The following is a 20797-nucleotide window of genomic DNA, read 5'->3' as shown; positions in this document are numbered from 1 at the left end:
GGAGGAGGAGGAGGAGGACCTACTGCCAGGCACCGTCGTGGGCTCACACCTCCCCTCTGAGCTCTAAGGCTAAGACGCGACACAGGCTATGGCCACCCCTGGGCCACCTCCTTTGCGCTCTCACCTCCAGGTCTCTGAAGATGGAGCCACCACACCCAGGCCCAGGACGTCCGCTGTGGCCGGCTGTGGCCGAGCTGGGGGGGATGAAGGGCCTGACGTGGGTCGTGCTGTTCCCTCCAGCCTTGTCCCAGGCTTGCTCGGTGAGGCCGATGGAGGCGGACGTGGACGGATGAGGACCAGCTGAGTCTAAGCAGTGTGCATCGAGCCACACCCTGAGCTTGGCGCCCTCCCGGATGACGGGTAGGCGCCTGTGGCTGTGCTACACACAACGGAGCGGACAGGAATGGACGGACAGACTGAACAGGGCAGATGCAGGACGGAAATGGCGGACTGCCGCTCAGGCCCTACGAAGACTTCCCTGAGCTGTCCTTGAACCCATGACTGGAAGAGCCATCATCCTTCCCAGCCCGGGTGGAGCAGGTGGGCAGGGCTTCGGGGAACACATTTCACAGCTGCCACAGGGTGTCGCTGTTGGGAAATGCGCCACCTTTGGTGGCCGGGGCACTGGGCACTCAGCCTCTCACTGGCTGGCCAGGAGGGTGGCTTGGTGGAGTGAACGACACCTCTGGGCCAGGGTACTTGAGCTTCCTGTGGCCTTCTCCATGAAAGTCCCTAATACATGTCAACTGGAGTAAGGCCTATGTGTGCAGCCCAGCCTGGAGCCGAGCCTCTGTCACACACGACCCAGGATGGTGTGTATTCACAGTACGTGACATAGTGTTATGGGGGCACCATGACTGTGTGTCGTATCCAGCACCGTGCTTTTCAGCACTGACTGTGCGCGGGCTCAGTATTTTCATGGTCACTTTTCCTTCAGATCTGACAAGGAAGTAAATGAAACTATTGCAGATTTCGGCACTGACTGTGCGCGGGCTCAGTATTTTCATGGTCACTTTTCCTTTAGGTTTTACAAGGAAGTAAATGAAACTATTGCAGATAGGCAGGTCCTGTGTGTGACCCAAGACACCCCTTAGCTGCTGCTGGCCACTCTGTGTGTGACCCAAGACACCCCTGAGCTGCTGCTGGCCCCTCTGTGTGTCACCCAAGACACCCCTGAGCTGCTGCTGGCCCCTTTGTGTGTGGCCCAGGACACCCCTGAGCTGCTGCTGGCCACTCTGTGTGCGACCCAAGACACCCCTGAGCTGCTGCTGGCCCCTCTGTGTGTGACCCAAGACACCCCTGAGCTGCTGCTGGCCCCTCTGTGTGTGACCCAAGACACCCCTGAGCTGCTGCTGGCCCCCCTGTGTGTGACCCAAGACACCCCTGAGCTGCTGCTGGCCCCTCTGTATGTGACCCAAGACACCCCTGAGCTGCTGCTGGCCACTCTGTGTGCGACCCAAGACACCCCTGAGCTGCTGCTGGCCCCTCTGTGTGTCACCCAAGACACCCCTGAGCTGCTGCTGGCCCCTTTGTGTGTGACCCAGGACACCCCTGAGCTGCTGCTGGCCACTCTGTGTGTGACCCAAGACACCCCTGAGCTGCTGCTGGCCACTCTGTGGCATTCACAGCATCGCAGCCCTGGCAGTCAGCTCAGCTCTGTGCTGCTGGGTCGGGACCAGCTCAGCCATTCCTCCTGGGGAGCCAAGGCCAAAAGTGGTCCTCTCAGACCTTAAAGCCCACTCTAGCCACCCAAAAGGTCCCTGCCTTACCTCTGATGAGTCCCCCTAGAAGGCACAGGGGTGTGCAAACCTTGCTTGTGTAGGTCTGCAGGGCCAGTTCCTGGACTCCGGAAGGTCTGAGCCGGGCCTGCGTCCCCCGCACTGGGGCGCTGCTGAGGCCCGGCCTTTCCTCCTCCCTATCGGGAGCTGGGTTCTCCTCTGACTCTCATGTACATCCTGGCCAAAGTCCCTGTCTGCCTGGACTCTCTAGCCTGCAGAACTTGTGTGGAAACCATCCAGCTCAGCTCATCTCCTGTCACAGTGGGGCACCAGGGCTGGGCCAGGAACTACTTTCTGGATTAGACAGCAGGTGGCACTGAGTGCCTGGCCAAGGATCAGGACCTTCCTGTCCACCTCCCCTAGCCACTGTGATCTTTGGTGTCCTTGATTTTTACCACCACCCTTTAAAGTAGGGCTGCTGTATCCACCACCACCGCATTTGGTAAGATGGGAGAAATGGACTTAATGAGTGCTGGAGTCCCCAGAACTTGGACCCTGCTGGCCAGTGCTGGGTATTCCCTGTCTTCCCATGCTCACATGTCCACCTACTGGACAGGCCCTGACATTCTGCCTCCAGCTAGCACAGGTGGCTAAAAGAGGAGAGACACTGGGAAGGAGGTGGGGAGAATGTAAGGCAGGTCAGGCACCACCTCCTCCAGGAAGCCACCCTGACTGCAGGCCTTTATGGGTCTGTCAGATCCTGGGCTGCCCCCCAGGGGGCTGCTCTGTATCCCTATGTCCTGACCAAGACTGGAGCTCTGCTGGGTAGAAGCCGGGAAGAACGATGAGCATGACTGTCCCGGATGTCACAGTGTGTTCACACAGAACTGGCGAGCTGCAGTGGCCAGGGGCAGGGCCCTGTGTAGGGTCAAGGAGAGGGGTGCTGGGCTCAGCAGGAGCATAGGGGAGGCATGGGTGGGGGAGGGTGACACAAGTAGGCAGATCTTGGCTCAGGCAGGGCATAGGGGCTCCTCTGAGACTCTGAGGCCCAACAGAGGATGAGGCCGAAATGACAATGCAGGGTACAAAAGTGGACAAACTTGGCCAAAGGGTGAAGAATGGAAGTGCCTGTATGTCCCCACCCTGGCACTAAGGGACAACAAGGAGGGGCACTTCGCTCTGTCTCCAGCTGCCAACTCCTACACAGCCATCAAAACCCAGCTCAGATAGCCGCAGCTGTGGGAAGCCCTCTCTGGTGCTCGGACCCCTCTTCTGGCACTCCTGGCCCTGGGACCAGCCAAGTACATTCTTGGGGTGGAAGCTTGGGACCTGAGGGTCTGGCAAGATGCACGTGTGCGGGTCACAGGTGTGCTGATATGACTGGACATGGCGCGTGGGACCGTGGGTACCCAGAGCCGAGGCAGGCTAGGGAGCTCAGCACGGAACCTGGTGGAGAGAGCCAGGGCGCCTGGGGTCCTGTGTGGATGAGGCGGCGGGGCTTGCTGTGGACCTAGGCATGCTAGCATCCCTACTGAGGGGAGCTATGGTCACCTGGTCAGGTAGGGACGGGCTCCTCTGCATCGCTAAGCAGGGGTGCTGTGCCGGCCCCTAGCAGCTCCCTGCCGCGAGTGCTGGGGCCTCTGGAGAAGCAGGCGGCCACTGCCGGTCCAAGGAGGAACAGCCACATTCAGGGCCACCGGAGCACTGTTCGGAGGGAGCTGGTGTGAAAGGACAGAAGCTCTGAGATCTGGACAGGACGAGGTGCGAGGTGGCTTTGGATGCAGCCTGGGTCACAGAGGCTGTGGGAACTTGCTCCCCTGGGGTCGGGGTCAAGGGCAGCTTCCCGGGGCGTGGGTCTCTCCTGGATCGGGGCGTGAGCAGAGCTGCGGTGGGTAGGGCCTGCTACCCTGAGTGACCTCCCTACATGCATGCCCATGCCCTTCACCACAGTCCTCAGACTTCCACAATGACCGGGGGCTGGTTGTAAATTTACACCAGAACAGCCTTTATTGATCTCTGGGCACCTCGGCTCAGCCCCCACCCTGTCCGCGGTGCAGGCTCTTCCCAGGACCTGCCGAGCAGGGGCCTCCGTGGAGACGTGTCCTTGGGCTCCTCGGGGAAGGCAGTAGGTTGTATAGTTATCTTCCGAGGGGCAACATCACTGCCCTGAAACCACACAACCTACTACCTCACCCCGCGGCGCCCGCGCTCTGCGGGGAGGCCCGGCTGCTCCCCACCAACCCTGGCCGCAGGTCTCCGGAGTCGGAGGGCCTGCCTGACTCAGGGAAGGTGGGAGAGCAGAGAAGGAGTCTCAGCAGGAGGATTCGTACCCACAGGCTGGGCTGGGGAGGCCTGCAGGGTTTGATCTCGCAGGGAACAGTGACCCACGCCTTCCAGCTGCACAATGTCCCCCAGGGTGCCCAGGTGTGTTCAGAGACCCTCCTCTCCCTGCCGGCTTGGGAACCTCCCTTCCCTCTGTGAGTAGAGATGTGGCCACCCACCTGCGGCCTGACCCTGAGCTGGACATCCTGGGGCAGGGGCCAGGCTGATGGTCGCTGCCCTGGGACCTCCACGCTTCAGGGGCTGTGAGGCTGCGCTGTGGGTACAGTTCAGGCTCCTAATCAGGGAGGCCCAGGAGTCTGGACCTGATGGAGGCAGAGCCAAGGGAGTCCAGCTCACTCCTCTTAGCACATCCCGGAGGGAGGAGGTGTCCTGAGCAGTCACACTACATCTGTTCCCGTCCCCATCTGTCCCCAGTTCATAGAGGAGGAAATGGAGACCAGAGAGGCCAAGGAATCTGGTCCAAGGTCACCCAGGCATGGGGTCCAGGCATGCTGGAAGTCCTGTTGCTCAGCAGCCACTGCTGCCCCACACATCCCCTGGCCTCCCCAGCCGGACTAGCGCTTGTCCACCGCAGATATCGCGGCCACTTCAGGAAAGACAGTAGATTGTATAGTTAGCACAAAGCAGGGCAGAGCCCGAAACCATACAACCTACTACCTCACCCCAAAGGCCGTCAGTCAGTCCTGGCTCCGGGATGGACATCGTGGCTTCCTGAGGCGCCTCCTGGTGGGAGAAGGAAAGCTGGGGGACACAGTGAGAGTGGCGAGGGCCCAGGGGACCAGCAGGCAGTGGGCCTGAGACACCTCTGGATTAGGAGAGGACTCCTGTAGGAGACCACAACCAGAGAGAAAGGAAAGAGAAGAGGGTGTGGGGAGGACACCAAAGGCCAAATGGCTGCCAGTGGACGGGAGTGGTCACAACATCCCAAAGGATTCCTCTTGTCTTGGACACACTGGGGGAAAGCTGTCACTTTCCAGAGTCCGGCCAGGGTCCAGGGCTCCACGTGTCCACCTAGCTGAGACCCGGCTTCTGCCCACTCAGCTCCATCACAGGCCAGAGGAGAGGCTGGGGTCTCCAGCTAGGCAATGGTGCGCACCCTCCTCCCCACCGGGCCAGCAGCTCCCTCCTCCTCATGGGCTCTGGTCCAGTCCTGCCCCACCCTCTGGGTGACCGGAAGAGAGCTGAGAATAGTTTTTCCTAGTGGGAGGTAGCCTGGCTTCTTAGAGAGGCCAACTGGGCGGAAGTGTAGACTCTGGCTGGACACACAGGCCGTCCATGGTGGCTGGCACGTCCTAAGGCCAGTAAGGGCTCTGTGCTTGGCCCTGGGCTTTGGGCACCATGGTAGGGAGGAGGGCCTCTCTGACTCGTTGTGCAACAGGACAAGTGAGACCTCACCGCGTACTGCCCACTTCAGGGCAACAGTCAGCCTGGACACGATGCCTGTGGCAAGCACCTTGCTGAGGTATCACCGATAACTATCCAGTTAACCCAACTTTACAGGTAGGGAGAGAGAGGCCTGAAATCTTACTGGGTCTCCCCGCTGAGCGTTAGCAGAATGTGAGGACACTTGTCCTGCCTCATAAGAGGCAGTGATGGCCGTGGGCAGGAAGACCACTGGTTCAAGCCTAGGCCGTGGACCTAGAGCAGGGACCCTGTGGGGCAGGGCCTGGCCCTCCCCTGGCAGGCTCTGGTCTGTGCTACAGCGACAGGTACCTGTGATCCCAGAGGCCTCGCAGGGAAATATGCCTGAGTTTCTAGGGTCGCATTCCCTTGGCTCGAGCCTGGACCCCTTGGCTTGGATCACAGTATCTCCAAAGACTGCCCAAGCAGGGCCAGCAAGGCAGGGCAGGGGCGCGCAGAGAACGGCTCTGTGGTCTAGGTGGGAAGACAGGACTGTCCCTGGGAGGGGACTTGTCCAAGGCTCACCACAGGTCACTGACTCCTGGTCTAGGTCTCCACCTGAATGCGGTGGAGCGAGGAGAGACACCACTGGCCACTACCACTTGAGGCTCTCCGAGGCACTTCAAGGAAGAGGATGGAGCTGGGCACTCCTTGACCAAGGTCCTGCCCCTGCCCCAGCAGTAGCCTGGGACTGCCCTGCCTTTCAAGCGGAGCCAGCCACTAACCAGCTGCCCCTTGCTGGGAGACCCTGAGCACATCTCACACTGCGAAGGGGTCCCTGGGGTTCCTAGCAGCTCCCAGATCACCCTCATGCAATCAGTGGAGTGATGCGTGTCACTGTGGTGGTCCTGGGTGCCCCTTCCCCACGGCCTGGCCCTGTCCACCCTGCCTGAGCTTGGCTTCTCACGTCACTGACCACAGGAAGAGAAAGGATGGCGCACAGCAGACACGTTCCTGGCCGACCTCAGCCATGAGACTCCTCCCACGTCCAGAGCCAGCCTGGCTGGGGAAGGGGAACAAATGTGACTCAGTTTCCCTCACTTGACCTTTCTCCTTACTTTAGGCAGGACTCTCCTGCGTGGCGTCCTGGGCGGTCGTCCGTCAGTGGCAGGTTGTCTGGGTGTACTGGGAGCACCCTGAGGTGCTGAGTGATGGACAGGCAGGGAGATGTGGGCTTACCTTGAAGACTCCTGTGCTCAGAGGGCTTTTGAGGCTGGTGACCCTATGGGATAGACAAGTGCACCCAAGTGTACATCTGTCCACAAACAGTTTGTCCTCAGGGCTGGAAGGAGATGGGGCTGAGAGCTCCTTTTCATCCTCTTCCAGGCCATCTTCAACCGGACATGGGAGGCTAGAGAGGACCTTGGAAGACCCACGGAGTCAAAGATCACCACACTGTGATGCATCGTATGTAGATGAGGTGGGTCCTCTAGGGCGCTGGGTGGATGAGTGGTTTCAAGGGGAGGCACGGGGTAGGGAGGAAGGAGGTAATGAGTTCCCCAGGAAAGGACCCTGAGCTGAGGGCAGGGCCTGGAGAGGAGTGGCGGGAAAACGGCTCTGACCTCAGACCACCTCGCTCTGTAAACTTCCATGACTCCGTACTTTCCAGAACAAGAGTGGGAGGCCCCACTCACCGCAGGCCAGCTGCAGACAGGACCACTTCCCGACCTGCCGGAGGTTAGAAACAAAAGCAACAAACAAGCGTTCGCCTCAGAGGGGACGCGGCCTGGGCCCTGAGCTGCTCCCGCGGACCCACGCTGCCAACCCGCGGGCACACTGGCCTTTCAGTGTAGCCTGTCTCTTTTCCTGGTGACGCACTGCACGTGAGGCCCTGGATATAGTGGCCTGTGACTAGCCCGCTGCCAGACTCACAGGGTCAAAGATGACCATGTCCTTCAGTGACCAGGGCAGTCCGCTTGCCTGTGTCAGGGGCTAGTGGTCTACCTGGCTTGTTCCTGGATGGCATGGGATCCACATACTGGTCCCCGCGTGCTGGCCTGTGGCAGTCAGTGGGACCTGGAGGGAGAATTAACCCCCTCGCAGGGGAGGCCAGCAAGGAACAGCTCCCCTGGCACCCTGGACAAGTGGAGCCTGGACCCTCCCAAGAGCACAGGCCCAGGAAAGGTCTCTCATGGGACGACAGACTGGCTTGATGAATGGAGCAGCCATCCCAACCCTCTGGGCCCGTTCTGCACACAGTTTCACTGCAGGGCCGCAGGGGGTAGGAGGCCACCGAGACACAAACGAGCAGGGAGGGATACGGGTGGCCGTCACAGAGCAGCTGGAAGCAGGAGGGCTCTCCGGCTGAGCCCAGGGTGCGAGATGGGGCCAGGCCCACTCAGGATCTGTCTGTCTGCCTGTCAAGACAGGGTGGTCCCTGTGAGCCTCAGTGTCCTCACCCACCCTGGGGACAGGAAGATTAGCCCATTTGGCTACTGAGGGTCCAGTGAGGACACAGGGGCAACAAGGCCCCTCGTTGACCATCAATCCCGCCAATATTTCCAGACAGCCAAGCCGTCCATCACGCTGACACCTTCTCTGTGTGCCTCTGTTTCTTCCCACCATGCCTCTGCCAGTCCTGGCCCTCGCTCTGCCCTCCCCCTCCCCCACCCTGACCAGCAGAATGCCCTGGCAGGCCTCCCCTGCCCTCCTGGCTGTCTCTCAGGCCTCCCCTCCTCCTGGCCTTCTCCCTGGCTTGTTCCTCTGCCAGGAGTTGCTGGCTGCCTTTCCTGTTCCTTTCCATAGGCCTCCCGCTTCCCAGAGGGCCTGGCTCTGCCCACAGCTCTGTGCCCCAACTTCACCCTCCTGACTTCTACCTGGGTGAAGCTGACCAGCAGGTTCTTGCCACCCCTCTCGTGCCACCCGCCGCCACGCTCTGGTGGCCAGGCATGGATACTGTGGCCCCTTGGGGCTCTCCGTGCCACTCTACCCGATACAGAGTCTTAAATAGGCTTTACTGGACTCCAGCTATCCGTCCATTTTGGGGGCGGGGACGATGGCCCTTAGAGTCTGGTCTCTGCTGCCCATAGAATCACGTCTGTGGGCTCCCAGTTCCAAGTCTGGGGAGTACGGTCGGATGTACTGGGCTCACCTGGGACTACTGGCCTCAGGCTTAGGAGGGTGACACCTTTCTTAGGGGATGACAGGAATAGGAAGGGGTCCCAAGGCAGACCAAAGGGACCTTGGGGGCAGGTTGGAGAGGAGCTGCGACAGGGGCGGGTGGAGCAGGCCGCCGGGGAGTGAGCAGTCAGCAGACGTCCTGCCATCTGCCAGCTGCCAGCTCCCAGCCCGGCACCGGCCCGCAGTGTCCGCCCGTGGGCAGGGTGCCTGGGGGAGGAGCCAGGCTGGCCAGGACAGGTGCAGGGGAGGCCTCAGAAGGCAGGTGGCCCTTTCAGGGCTGGGCGGATGTCTGGAGGGAACGAGGCAGACAGACGGTGTCACCCTGAAGTCACCTCAGGCTTGGCTTGGGGCCACCAAGAGCCAGAACCCCCCCTCAGTCCCCCCCACCCCCAGCCTCCCTGATTAGGTTTCTCCCATAAAGCAGCCAGTGTTCCTGCTCAGCAGGCCGTGCCAACAGTGAGTCTGGGAACGGCTGGAGGGGTGGCATCCGGCCGGGCAGAAGGCGGGTTCTCCTTGCAAACTCGGCCCATAAAGTTAACGAGATGTGCGTGGGCAATGTGGGCACTGACTGGGCCTAGGCTGGGGTGGCCAGAGGTGAGCCATGCCCACCTCACACCATTATGGGTCCCCATCTAGGACAGGCATGTTAAGGGAGAGCGCTATCTCAGTCATCAAGACAGATAATGCCTTCAAGTGCGGTAGAGAAAAGGACCGAATACAAAGACCCGTGACATTAGGACGTCCCATTTGAATATAGATGGCCTGGGCTGGCGGCCTCTCCTCTGCTCTCAGGCTGGGCTGTCCTGGCAGGTCTAGGGCACTGGGGCAGGGGCAGGTGCCCAGTAGCCTCAAGCCCTGCTAAGAGGGTGCCCTGGACCCGACTCTCTTGGTACTGCACACCCCATGCCCGTGGGGAGGGGCACCTCCAGGAAAGAGCCCCTGCGCTGGGCCCCAGGTGAGACCTGAGCTCTGCCTGCCCAGCCCCCTGCAGTCCAATAGCACCCTCCAGCGTCTCCCACCAGCAGGTGTCCGACCTCCCCTGGCTCTCTGCTTTCCTGCCATTTCCCCTCCCCCCCCACATTAGGCCTCTCCGTTGGGGGAGGGGTGGGCTTAGAGCATATCCCCTCCTTAGGGTGGGGTTCTGGCCTGCTGGGCTGTGGCAGCATGCCACCCCTAGAACAGGGAGGTGACCCACGGCAAGGCTGTGTGAGGAAGGGCGGTGCCCAAAGATTCAATTCAGGGCCCGGAGCTGTTTGGGGAGACTCTGTACCCCTCTCTCCACCCAGCAACAGGGTCTGAGGCAAAGTCAGCTGGCCCACATGCCTCCTCTCCAGAGCCAGTGAACTCTGCCAGCAGGGCTGACAGCGACCAGACACCACGGTGTAGACACTGCACTCACTCTGCCCATGGGTGACCATGATTGGCCTGGGGGGGGGGGTCGAATGTGCAAGAGCTCTCTTCCCCTGGGGGAGTTAAGTGTGCAACAGCTCTTTTTCCCTGGGGAGGGGTCAAATGTGCAAGAGCTCTCTTCCCCTGGGGAGTCAAATGTGCAAGAGCTCTCTTCCCCTGGGGGGGGAGTCAAGTGTGCAAGAGCTCTCTTCCCCTGGGGGGGGAGTCAAGTGTGCAAGAGCTCTCTTCCCCTGGGGGGGAGTCAAGTGTGCAAGAGCTCTCTTCCCCTGGGGAGTCAAATGTGCAAGAGCTCTCTTCCCCTGGGGGGGAGTCAAGTGTGCAAGAGCTCTCTTCCCCTGGGGAGTCAAATGTGCAAGAGCTCTCTTCCCCTGGAAGGGGGGAGTCAAGTGTGCAAGAGCTCTCTTCCCCTGGGGGGGAGTCAAGTGTGCAAGAGCTCTCTTCCCCTGGGGAGTCAAATGTGCAAGAGCTCTCTTCCCCTGGGGAGTCAAATGTGCAAGAGCTCTCTTCCCCTGGGGGGGGAGTCAAGTGTGCAAGAGCTCTCTTCCCCTGGGGGGGGAGTCAAGTGTGCAAGAGCTCTCTTCCCCTGGGGGGGAGTCAAGTGTGCAAGAGCTCTCTTCCCCTGGGGAGTCAAATGTGCAAGAGCTCTCTTCCCCTGGGGGGGAGTCAAGTGTGCAAGAGCTCTCTTCCCCTGGGGAGTCAAATGTGCAAGAGCTCTCTTCCCCTGGAAGGGGGGAGTCAAGTGTGCAAGAGCTCTCTTCCCCTGGGGGGGAGTCAAGTGTGCAAGAGCTCTCTTCCCCTGGGGGGGAGTCAAGTGTGCAAGAGCTCTCTTCCCCTGGGGAGTCAAATGTGCAAGAGCTCTATTCCCCTGGGGGGGGAGTCAAGTGTGCAAGAGCTCTCTTCCCCTGGGGGGGAGTCAAGTGTGCAAGAGCTCTCTTCCCCTGGGGAGTCAAATGTGCAAGAGCTCTCTTCCCCTGGGGAGTCAAATGTGCAAGAGCTCTCTTCCCCTGGAGGGGGGGGAGTCAAGTGTGCAAGAGCTCTCTTCCCCTGGGGAGTCAAATGTGCAAGAGCTCTCTTCCCCTGGGGGGGGAGTCAAGTGTGCAAGAGCTCTCTTCCCCTGGGGGGGAGTCAAGTGTGCAAGAGCTCTCTTCCCCTGGGGGGGGAGTCAAATGTGCAAGAGCTCTCTTCCCCTGGGGAGTCAAATGTGCAAGAGCTCTCTTCCCCTGGGGGGGAGTCAAGTGTGCAAGAGCTCTCTTCCCCTGGGGTAAGTATGCAAGAGCTCTCTTCCGGGGGGGGGAGTCAAATGTGCAAGAGCTCTCTTCCCCTGGGGAGTCAAGTGTGCAAGAGAGCTTTCTTCCCCTGGGGTGAGTCAAGTGTGCAAGAGCTCTCTTCCCATTGTGGGGAGGAGTCAAATGTGCAAGAGCTCTCTTCCCCTGGGAGGTCAAATGTGCAAGAGAGCTCTCTTCCCCTTGGGGGGGGGTCAAATGTGCAAAAGCTCTCTTCCTTGGGGGGGGGGTCAGATGCGCAAGAGCTCTCTTCCCCTAGGACTTAGCCTGAGGCTGACCCTCCATGGCACAGGTTGACTGAAGATAGTCTCAACTCAGGCCACAGTTTGGGTCACAGGCAGGGAAGCTGGGGTGACAGCAGACAACCACATCACAAAAGATGACCCAGGGTGATGTGAGCCCAGCCTGCTCTGCGGCAGCTCCCTCCAGGTCTGGCCCTCCATGGGGAGACTTCTCCTGTTGGGGGAAGCCTGAGTTAAAGGGCTCCCAGGAGACCCTAGACATGGCCTGAAGGGCGAGGGGCGCTGGTCTGTGTTCTGAGGAGGCCCACAGGGGCTCCCCGCTGAGCTGGGCAGGGGGTGAGGGCCCTGCTGGAGGTGTGAGGGAACACGTCAGCTCACCCCAGCTTGGTGGCCCTCAGAGTCTTGGTGGCCCTAGGTCCGGGTAAGCCCAGGTGGAGGGCACCCCTACCCTTGAAGCAGAGCAGCCTTCTCTGGGGTGCACCATGCCTGCTTCCTGATGATGGTCACAGGCTGCCCAGGCCAGGGGTCTGTCTGACCACACTCAGCAAGGGGGCACCAAGTCCTCAGAGGTGTGAAGGGGCACGAGGAAGCCAAAGGGTACTCCTGCTCTCTCACATGGGGCTGACCCAAACCCACTTTTACTGATGGCTCCCGTCAGGAGTCCACTGCCTCACAGCAGGCATCATGTCTAGAATCTTCTCTGCTAGCCCTGCCCCCGCGGAGGACTCCCCTGCGGACGTGCAGCTTCAGCAGCGGCCCTCGCGGGCTGGGGTGTGAACCCTCGCTGGCTGCTCGCTGAGGGAGCCTCAGAGGGCGTGAGGCGGGCAGGGCTGGGTGAGGGGCCAGGGCTCCCAGCCTGCCTTGCGATGCAACTGGCTGTGCCAAGCCAAGGCCAAGCGGGGCGGGGGCTGGAGCTGGGCTCTGTCCAGGCTGCTCAGGGCAGGCGGTGGGCAGGGGTCTCCCTCCCTCCTCCAAAAAGACCGCTTGCCTCAGCTACAAGATGGCGGAGGGCTGCGACGGCCATTTTGTGGAGCCCTTAGAAGCCAGAGGGCGGAGACCGGGGCGAGGGCCAAGGCCAGGAGGAGCAGGAGGAGGAACATCCGCATGGAAACGGGGTTTTGCCTCGTGCTGAGGCCTGGGATGTTCAGGCCAGAGAGAGCAAGTCAAGCAGGCTCTTTCTAGCACATTCCTTCTGCTCAAGCTCCCAGCCGCTCAGGGTTTCCAGATGTTTTCTGACACCTTCTTCAAGGGGCTCTGGGTGTTTCTACGGAACAGGGTGTCTGCCTAAGACCATGAAGCACTCTCACCTTACGGTGGCAGCCCCATAGGCAGTGAGGCCTCCCAGCCTGGGCTCCCCTGGGTTAAAACTCCTCTGTCCCAGACTCCCCGTCGGCAATGTCCTCATCCGCCCAGGTCAGAGCAGCCTCCAGCCAAGGAGCCCAAGTGCCAGCCAGTGCTGCAGGGACTGGCGGGCCAGGCAGCTCCTTCCCATCTGATGCCAATGGGCCTGAGGGCAGCCTGCCAAGGTGATAGCTCAGTGTCGCCTGTGCCCCTTGTCCACTTTCTGTGGTTACAGATCGTATGGCCCTAGAGGCCTGCCCCCATGAACCAGGTTCAACGTGCTCCAGCTGCTTCCCAGACAAGTGATCGTCACCTGCTACTCCCTCTAGCCCATGACATGGCTGGTCTCCAGGCAGAGCTCAGTAGGACACCCCCCCCCCACTAACCCCTGTTCTCTATATCTTCATCAACTCTTTCCAGAACCTTAATGCAAGCCAGGCCCAAGGAGGATGGCTCTAAGACTGGCACATTCTGCCTCCTGACTTGTGCCCAGTGAAAACCAGTGTGGAGGGCAACCCCACTTCACAGACGGCTAGACTGAAGCCCAAGGCTTCATGGCTGGCAGCAGGGCCCTCACAGGGCAGCCGGGGCAATGGTGAGGATATGCTACTCACATAGCCAAGGGCTCAGGCCTCAGACGGGACCAGTCCACAGGAAGCCAGAGCAGGGCCTGTGTCAAAGCACAAGTGTGGAATTGGGAGGAAACCCCACCATCCTTACAGCATGGGTCGCCATGGCAAGGGCAGGTGCCACGACCATCACCTGTGCAACCACAGTTACCCTGACAGCTCTGCGGTGTGAACAGCCAAAGAGCCTCTGCTGCTCACCAAGGGCCTCTCCTCAGGGTGGGGGAAAGGAGTCTTACAGCCACAGGGTTCTGGGTTCAAATCTCCACTCATTCAAGACATATGAGCTAGTGTCAGGCCCCACAGTCCCCTGGGGACTTGGAAGTGTGAACATGTGTGTGTGTGTGTGTGTGTGTGTGTGTGTGTGCACAGTGTGCATGTTGTATGTGTGTAGTCACATGCTTGTGTGTACAGGCCAGAAGTCAACATTAGGTGTCTATCGTGATCTCTCTCCACCTTATGTATTTCTTAAAAGTTTTAAATAATTATTTATTCATTTATTTATTTATTTGAGAGACAGGGAGGGAATGGAGAGCGAGAGAGAGAGAAAGAAGAAGAGAATGGGTGCACCAGGGCCTCCAGCCACTGCAAAGAACTCCCGACGTGTGTCACTTGGTGCATCTGGCTTACATGGGTACTTGGGAATCAAACATGGGTCCTTAGGCTTTACAGGCAAGTGCCTTAACCACTAAGCTATCTCTCCAGCCCAGGCTTATGTGTTTTTGAGACAGAATCTCAGTGAACTTGGAGCTCACCAATTCACCTAGACTAGCTGATCAGTAAGCCCCAGAGATCTCTCCACTCTACAGTACTGGGATCACAGGAATGTCTTGCCAGGCTTTTATTTACATGTTTAGTGTGTGTGTGTTGAGTATGCATGTGTACATATTGCATGCTTTTACGTGTATGTTGTATTTGTGTGTGACCTATGTGCATGCATATATGTGTGTGTGGATGCAGGTGTGTTTGAGTGTGTGTGGAGGCCACAGGTTAGTGTCAGATGTCTTTCTCAGTTGCTCTCTTCCTTATTTGAGTCAAGATCTTACACTGAACCTACGGCTCATAATTCTGCTAGACTGGCTGGCCAGCGAGCCCCACGGGTTCTCCTGTCTCTGCCTCCCCACAGCTGGAATGCCAGGTACACACCACCATGCCCAGCTGGGAATCGACAGTCAGGCCCTCCTGTGTGCATGGCAAGCACCTTACCACTGAGCACCTACTAGCCCCATTCGAGGTGTTTCAAGGTGAAAGAACAACTGATTATTCGCTTCTGGAATGACCGTCCCCACTGCTGGAGAGGCTGCTCACGCCCTCCCCCCTCAGGTGGGACGAGTACTGTCCACAGACCTGCTCGTGGCCCTCGGCCCCTCTGCAGGCTGACAGTGCCAGACCCTGGGCAGCAGGGAGCCTCAGAGTGGCTCTGCCATGAGTGGGAGCCCACTGCCCCAAATCTTGGTTTCCTACACATCCACATCTGCACACAGGCTGCCTCTTTAGCTGGGAATTGAAGGAGACAGAGAAGTCCCTTCAGAAAATCAGCTGTCCCAGGTAATGCGCCCCCTGTGGGTTGGGCTGAGCTCCTATGGTTGGCTACCTGGCATGAGTAGGTATTGGGGCACAGTGGGGTGTCACTGCCAGCTACACAAGTAGCAAGTGTGGGTTTGGGGGAAGGCCAAGGAACTAGCCCTGGCGAGCACCCCAGTCCTGGGCTCCAGTGTGGGCAGACTTCAAGTGGGGAGGCCACTCAGATCTTTCTAAAGGAGTCACTATCTCCCTAAACCTTCCATGGCTCTCCAGTCCAAGCAGATGTCTCCAAGGACCCTGTGAGCTAGTTGTCCCTCGGCTTCAGGTGAGATGGAACTGGCCCTCCCTAGACTGCTCAGGCGGCCCCTAGACGGGCAGACCAAGATGAGCTAACAGAAGGTGTGCACTTGACAAGCACTGAGTGAGCACCTACTGTGTACACCCAGCCTCATCTTCCACTCACGGTGCTGTGTAGGTGCTGGATCCTGGCCTTGGACGGCCTGCTCCCCGCCCCCCGCCTGTCTTCCTCCGCTCTGGCTCGGCCCAGGGCCCCTCTAGGAGGCAGCCTTGCCCCTGGACTACTGTCTGCATGGCTTCCACCACACATCGGTGCTCAGTTTGGAGACCCAGGGACACGTTCAGAGCCTGAGCCCGTGTGAAGGATGTAGCTCTGGGGACACCGTTTCATCTGGATTGTGGCAGTCCCTTTGTGCCACGGGACACTCTGGGTGTCATGCATGCCAGAGACCGTGAGTAGCTGAGATGAGGTGTTACAGGCAAGCCTGACATCAGGCAGTGATCAGGAAAGCCCTGGCTCTGTGCACCACATCCCCTCGGCAGCCAAGAGCCACCAGGTTTCCTAGAGCACCTGAGCTGGCCTCTCCTGCGCCTCCACCTGTGCTGTCCTGCCCTGTCCGCCTGCTGGGTTCCGGGCTCCTCTCCAGCCTTCTACGTCTACTCCGCTCTCCGGCTCTGCTTGGTGGCCCCAGCCATGCGTGAAGACACAAAGACCAGGTCAGGGTCTGAAGTGGGGCCAGTTTGCTGGCCTGTACACACCAAGGCCCAGATGACAGAGGGGTCCCAGCTATTTTGGCTCACACAAAATGGCCTGAGGTCCTGTCTGAAGCCTGGGACATGGGTCTGTCCCTGGTCACTGCCACACTGACTCCCCAGAGGCTAGCATCATGCAACTGGGCCCTTCTGCAATCGGAGGCTGGCTCCCTGGGAGAGAGGCCAGGTATGGGAAGGGACCCCAGCTGGCTTCAGCATTTAAGCAGAGCAGGCCCTAAGTATGCAGGTCCTCGGTCACTACACAAAGCAGCCAAGAGACCGGATAGTTCTCCCATTACAGAACCCTCTTGATGGCTGGGGGCTGAGAGGAAGAAGACATCCCCGGCCAGTCTCCTGGATGGATTTGGATATGCCCTAGACTTCCTGGAGCCCTGGAGAGAGGCTGGCAGAAGCTGAGAGCCAGTCCAGCTGATACCAGGCACTTGTGCAAGACACACCCATCTGGCTCCTCAGAAGGATCCGGATGCGTGGTTGTGTGTCTGTGTGGACACACGGTAAAAGCCAGAAAGGAATGGGGGGGGGCAGTATCCACCAACAACCAGAATACTGCACTGACCTGGGGTAGACACGGTCCTCAACCTTCAGGTGTCACCTGGCGAAGTGGCCAAGGAGAAGGCCGAGGCCTGGGAGAAAGAGATGCTGGTTAGGTCTTGAGGCATATACCTAATGTTCCTATGCATTTGTACCATTCCCATTGCACCCCCTGCCTGTGGCTCTGGGAAGGCCTGGGGCACAGCTTAGGGCCTGCCTGGAACCGGGAGCTCAGGATGACTCAAGGCCAGGAAGCCACTTCATCCATGTGGCCTCATGGGTCAAATGCTCAGATCAAACATCCCAGAGCCCTGGGCCAAGCCCTCCTGAGGAGACCTCAGTTAACAGCAAGGTACAACTGTCACGACATGGCCTTGGGGAAAGGGTGCAAGCTCAAAGCTAGGCTGGGCAAACCCAGGCCACTGTGGAGTTGCTGTCCAACCCCAAGGCCTTCAAGCCCTCACTTGACCACCTTTCTCTGTCCCTGCTGGCCAAGTCTCTTCCATGTGCTCACAGGGCTGACTCAAAGCCACAGGGCCACAGCATTCCAAGGCATGGTGATTTTCTCAGTGGTGCCACAGGAGAAGTCAACATAGCTGGCCCATTGGACAGGGGCTGTCTGCTGCCCAGGTGGGGCTCAGGCTGCCTTGACCTACCCTCTTGGTCAGCATCAACACACACAGGCTCTAAGCCAGCAACCATGAATGAGGACAGCTGGTTCAGCTGAGAGAGGGAACGGGGACACGGAGCCCTCCGTGGGCGGCTCTGGGCCTGGTGACTTGCAGAGGCGAGTGTCTACTTCACTCATGGACTGTGTCTAGCTCCTTGGGCTTTCATACAAGCCACAGACACTCTGAGGGCCACTGTGTACACCTTGCCCATCTTGTGGACTGGTATACTGTAGCTCAGGCATAGGACTCTGTCCCACTAGTTGACTAACAGCAAGGGGACTGGGCGTGCCTGGTGTGTGACCTGCTCTCCCCTGGGGGCATTGCGTCCCAGCCAGATTCCATGTGCTTTGAGAAGGCAAGTTGGGCCACCGTGGACTACAGGGCACAGAGAATGGCTGGGGTAGAGGCTAGGAATCCACAGTGCTATCCCGTCTTATCCTGGGATAGGAATCTCTCACACCAGTTGGAGGTGGGCCCCTGGCACGGTGAATCTGGTGGCACCTGAGAAGGCAGGGCGACACTTCCCTGAAGGAGCAGCTGTGCCCTTCCCCACCCACTCGTGCCAAGGCAGGCGCAGCTACCTGAGCATGAGGTCCCGAGGGTCTTCAGACACCCACGCCGGGCTCCCATTTGCTGAGGCAGCTCTCTGGACAGGCATATGCTGAAAGACACAGGTCAGAGATGGGTGGTGAGGGGTGGGGTCAGTGTGCCCCTCCCTCTGCCCGTCACACCCACAACCACTTACAGAGAAGCCGCTTACTGTGGCCTTGGCCCTGGAGGCTCTGAGATTTAAAAGGTCAAGCAAGACAGAGACAGGGTGAAGAGCCACATCTCACTCTGTCTGGCTCTGGCCTGACTCCACTCACGTTCTAACCCAGTGCCCTACTACAGCTCCAGGGCAGCCTGGCCATCAAGTGGCCCCGACTCTGACCCTAGTATTGTATCCCCCGTGCCTTCACGGAAGGAGCGGATGGGGCTTAACTATCTGCCCCTAGCCGAGCCTACCCCTCTCGCCGTGGCTAGAGCCACTGTGCAAACCACAGATCCCTAGGGCCAGAATGTTCTCCTGCCAACACGGGCCCCACTCTGACCCACCCTGTCTCGGGGAGCTCCCTAGCGTTGGCAATAGGTTCCTCCAACTCAGCTCATGGATGCTTTCCTGACCCACCCCTCCCCTCCAGGCCCCATAGCTCTTGAAGCAGGGATGCCCCTCATACAGCGGTGTGTCCCTGGTCCTAGCAATGTCTGACAGCCATCTGACAAAAGTGTCCCATTCGCCCACGTGAGTCTGTGAATGTCACCTGATATCTGGGGTTTACTAGGTACAACCAGGACTTTGGTCATTCCCAAGGGGTGACTTGATTGGTCACTTGAGCCAAGGAGGGAACAGGCCAGGACCAACTGCAGGGCATTAAGCTCCTCCTGGGCGCCTCAGGTGGCGAGGCCTTGGGTGGAGCCACCTCTCTCCTGCCCTCCTGCGTCCCCTGAGGCCCATGCATCCTGACTTCGATGGGTTATAAGGTTTGGCCGGGGTGTCTTTTCTGAGTGTGGCCTTCCCCAGGCTTGTCACTTGAGGACTAGGGGCCACTCGGCACATGGACAGGCCCACAGGTGCAGGCCTGTTACCCATCACACTGGCTAGCTCACATCATCCTCATGTAACAAGGTCACCAGAATGGGTTTCACAGGACCAGTGAGACTTGGAGACTGGAGGTTCCCCATGGATTTGCCTGCCACAAACCCTCCATCTCAATCTTCTCCCTGTCCTGGATCAGCTCATCTCTGCATATGGAATCAGGAGCAGACAAGATCTCCACATCATGGTCAGTCCTCCGTGACCACACAGGGCTGTGAGGGTCTCAGAGAACCCGGAGCAGCGAGGGCGGAGGAGATCCCAGGCCTGGTGATGGCTATGTCCAACCCTGACCCCGTATTTCCAATCTGTTTCAGAAGAAGGGACAGTCCTGTGACACACTGCTCCTCCTCTGGATGGCTGGGCCCCTCTCACCTCTCCCACCTACAGCCCAAGCACAGAGGAAACCCTCACCTCAGGGTCTGCCATGCATGGATGTCCAATTTAATGAGCTTGCGACACCTGTCTGTTGCCCATAGGTACCTCAGTAGCCTGTCCAGGCAAGCTCGTGACCCATCCTCACCTGCTGGACCAGGGCTGAACCCGTATCTGAGCTCCACAGCCCACCCAGAAGAGGGCCACAGATGGACCGGGGACCAGAAGAGCCTGATCTACTCAGACTCACACAGGGTGCTCGCATGGGCAGCACTTTGGGTGTGCCCATAGGTCTAGCAGCATAGGCCCCCCTTTTGTGAATAGCCCAACTTCATGCATCTGTCTTGTTTTACACGTGTGTATCCATGTTTGTATGTTTGCATGTGGAGGCCACAGATCAATGTTGAATGTCTTCCTCAATCACCCTCCACCTTAGTCTTTGAGACAGGGTCTCTCACTAAATCTGGGGATCACTGACTTGGCTACACTAGCTGGACAGCTTGTCCCACGACCCTCCTGTTTCTGCCTCTCTGGTGCGTGGACTACAAGTACGCACCACTGGGCCGGGATCTTACATGGGCGATGTGATCTGAACTGAGGTCCGCATGCTTGAGAAGCAAGCTGTTTACCATTGGAGCCACCTTCCCAGTCACCTAGCTTCAAACATCTCTAACCAAGGGTGGCACTCCACGTGGGGCTTTTAGGCTGCAGGTGGGGGGGCAGGGGAAGCGGCACGAGCAGGCTGAGCTGTGAGAAACAGAGATTCTGAGCAGACTCTCAGCGGGCCTGAGGGTCACCCCGTGCCGGGCAGTGGCAGAGGCCACACAGGCTAGCCCAGGCCCACTCTGGACACAGGGGTGTGTGAAACTCCCACCCAGACAGGCTACGGAGCTCCATGGGCGTCTCTGGGAAGTGGGGTCCTGGCTTAACTCTTAGAAACACAGCAGCACACCCGGCCACATGCAGCCGGAAGTCAGACCCTACACAGGCGAGGGCACGCTCCCTCTCATGCCACGCTCAGAAAGAAGCTGTCCCTCCCCTCAAGTCCCTACCCCACGGTATGGCCACTTGTATGACAGGGCCACAGCAGGCCATTTTTGTAGCTCATGGCCCACCAAGACTGGTGCTAAACCTGCCGGATCCAGGACTGGGCCAGGAAGAAGGTCCTGGAGGCCCATCCCAGCCCCATCCCAAGCTAGTCCTTGCCTTTGCCCACTAGCAGAACTGAGTCCATCTACAAGGTGGCATTGGGGCCATGAAGTCCCCATCTCAGCTGAAGAGTGACCCTGCCCAGGAGCCCAGTGGCTGAGTAGAATTTTCTGGGCTATGTGACCTTCAGGGACCTGTCCTCTGAGCCCCCTTCACATTTAGGAGAGGCCATTTATGCCTAGGGCGTGGCATGGACTTCAGAGGTAAATGGGAAAGCCACAGCAAGTGAGCTTCCCAGCAGCCCACCAGGACCACAGGAGGGTCTCCAGCAACTTCCACTGATGTCCAATGTCTGGAAC

At 59.2% G+C, this 20797-nt stretch overlaps 1 long non-coding RNA gene across 4 annotated transcripts in view; it reads right to left on the bottom strand.

The window, feature by feature from the left end:
- Window positions 1-3702: 3702 nt before the first annotated feature.
- The window catches only part of LOC123461594, a 36590-nt gene continuing 19495 nt past the window's right edge, over window positions 3703-20797 (bottom strand). For 3 of the 4 annotated variants that reach the window (XR_006637730.1, XR_006637731.1, XR_006637732.1), the window contains exons 2-4: window positions 17863-17942; window positions 16636-16702; window positions 3703-7130 (exon numbers count right to left, since the gene is read on the bottom strand). This is a non-coding gene — a long non-coding RNA (uncharacterized LOC123461594). The remainder of the gene's footprint in view (window positions 7131-16635; window positions 16703-17862; window positions 17943-20797) is intronic. The other variant, XR_006637733.1, reaches the window with a different exon arrangement.

This window comes from Jaculus jaculus, chromosome 6 (assembly GCF_020740685.1).
Source record: "Jaculus jaculus isolate mJacJac1 chromosome 6, mJacJac1.mat.Y.cur, whole genome shotgun sequence".
Taxonomy (NCBI): Eukaryota; Metazoa; Chordata; class Mammalia; order Rodentia; family Dipodidae; genus Jaculus; species Jaculus jaculus.
This window is presented reverse-complemented; position numbering and strand designations above follow the sequence as displayed.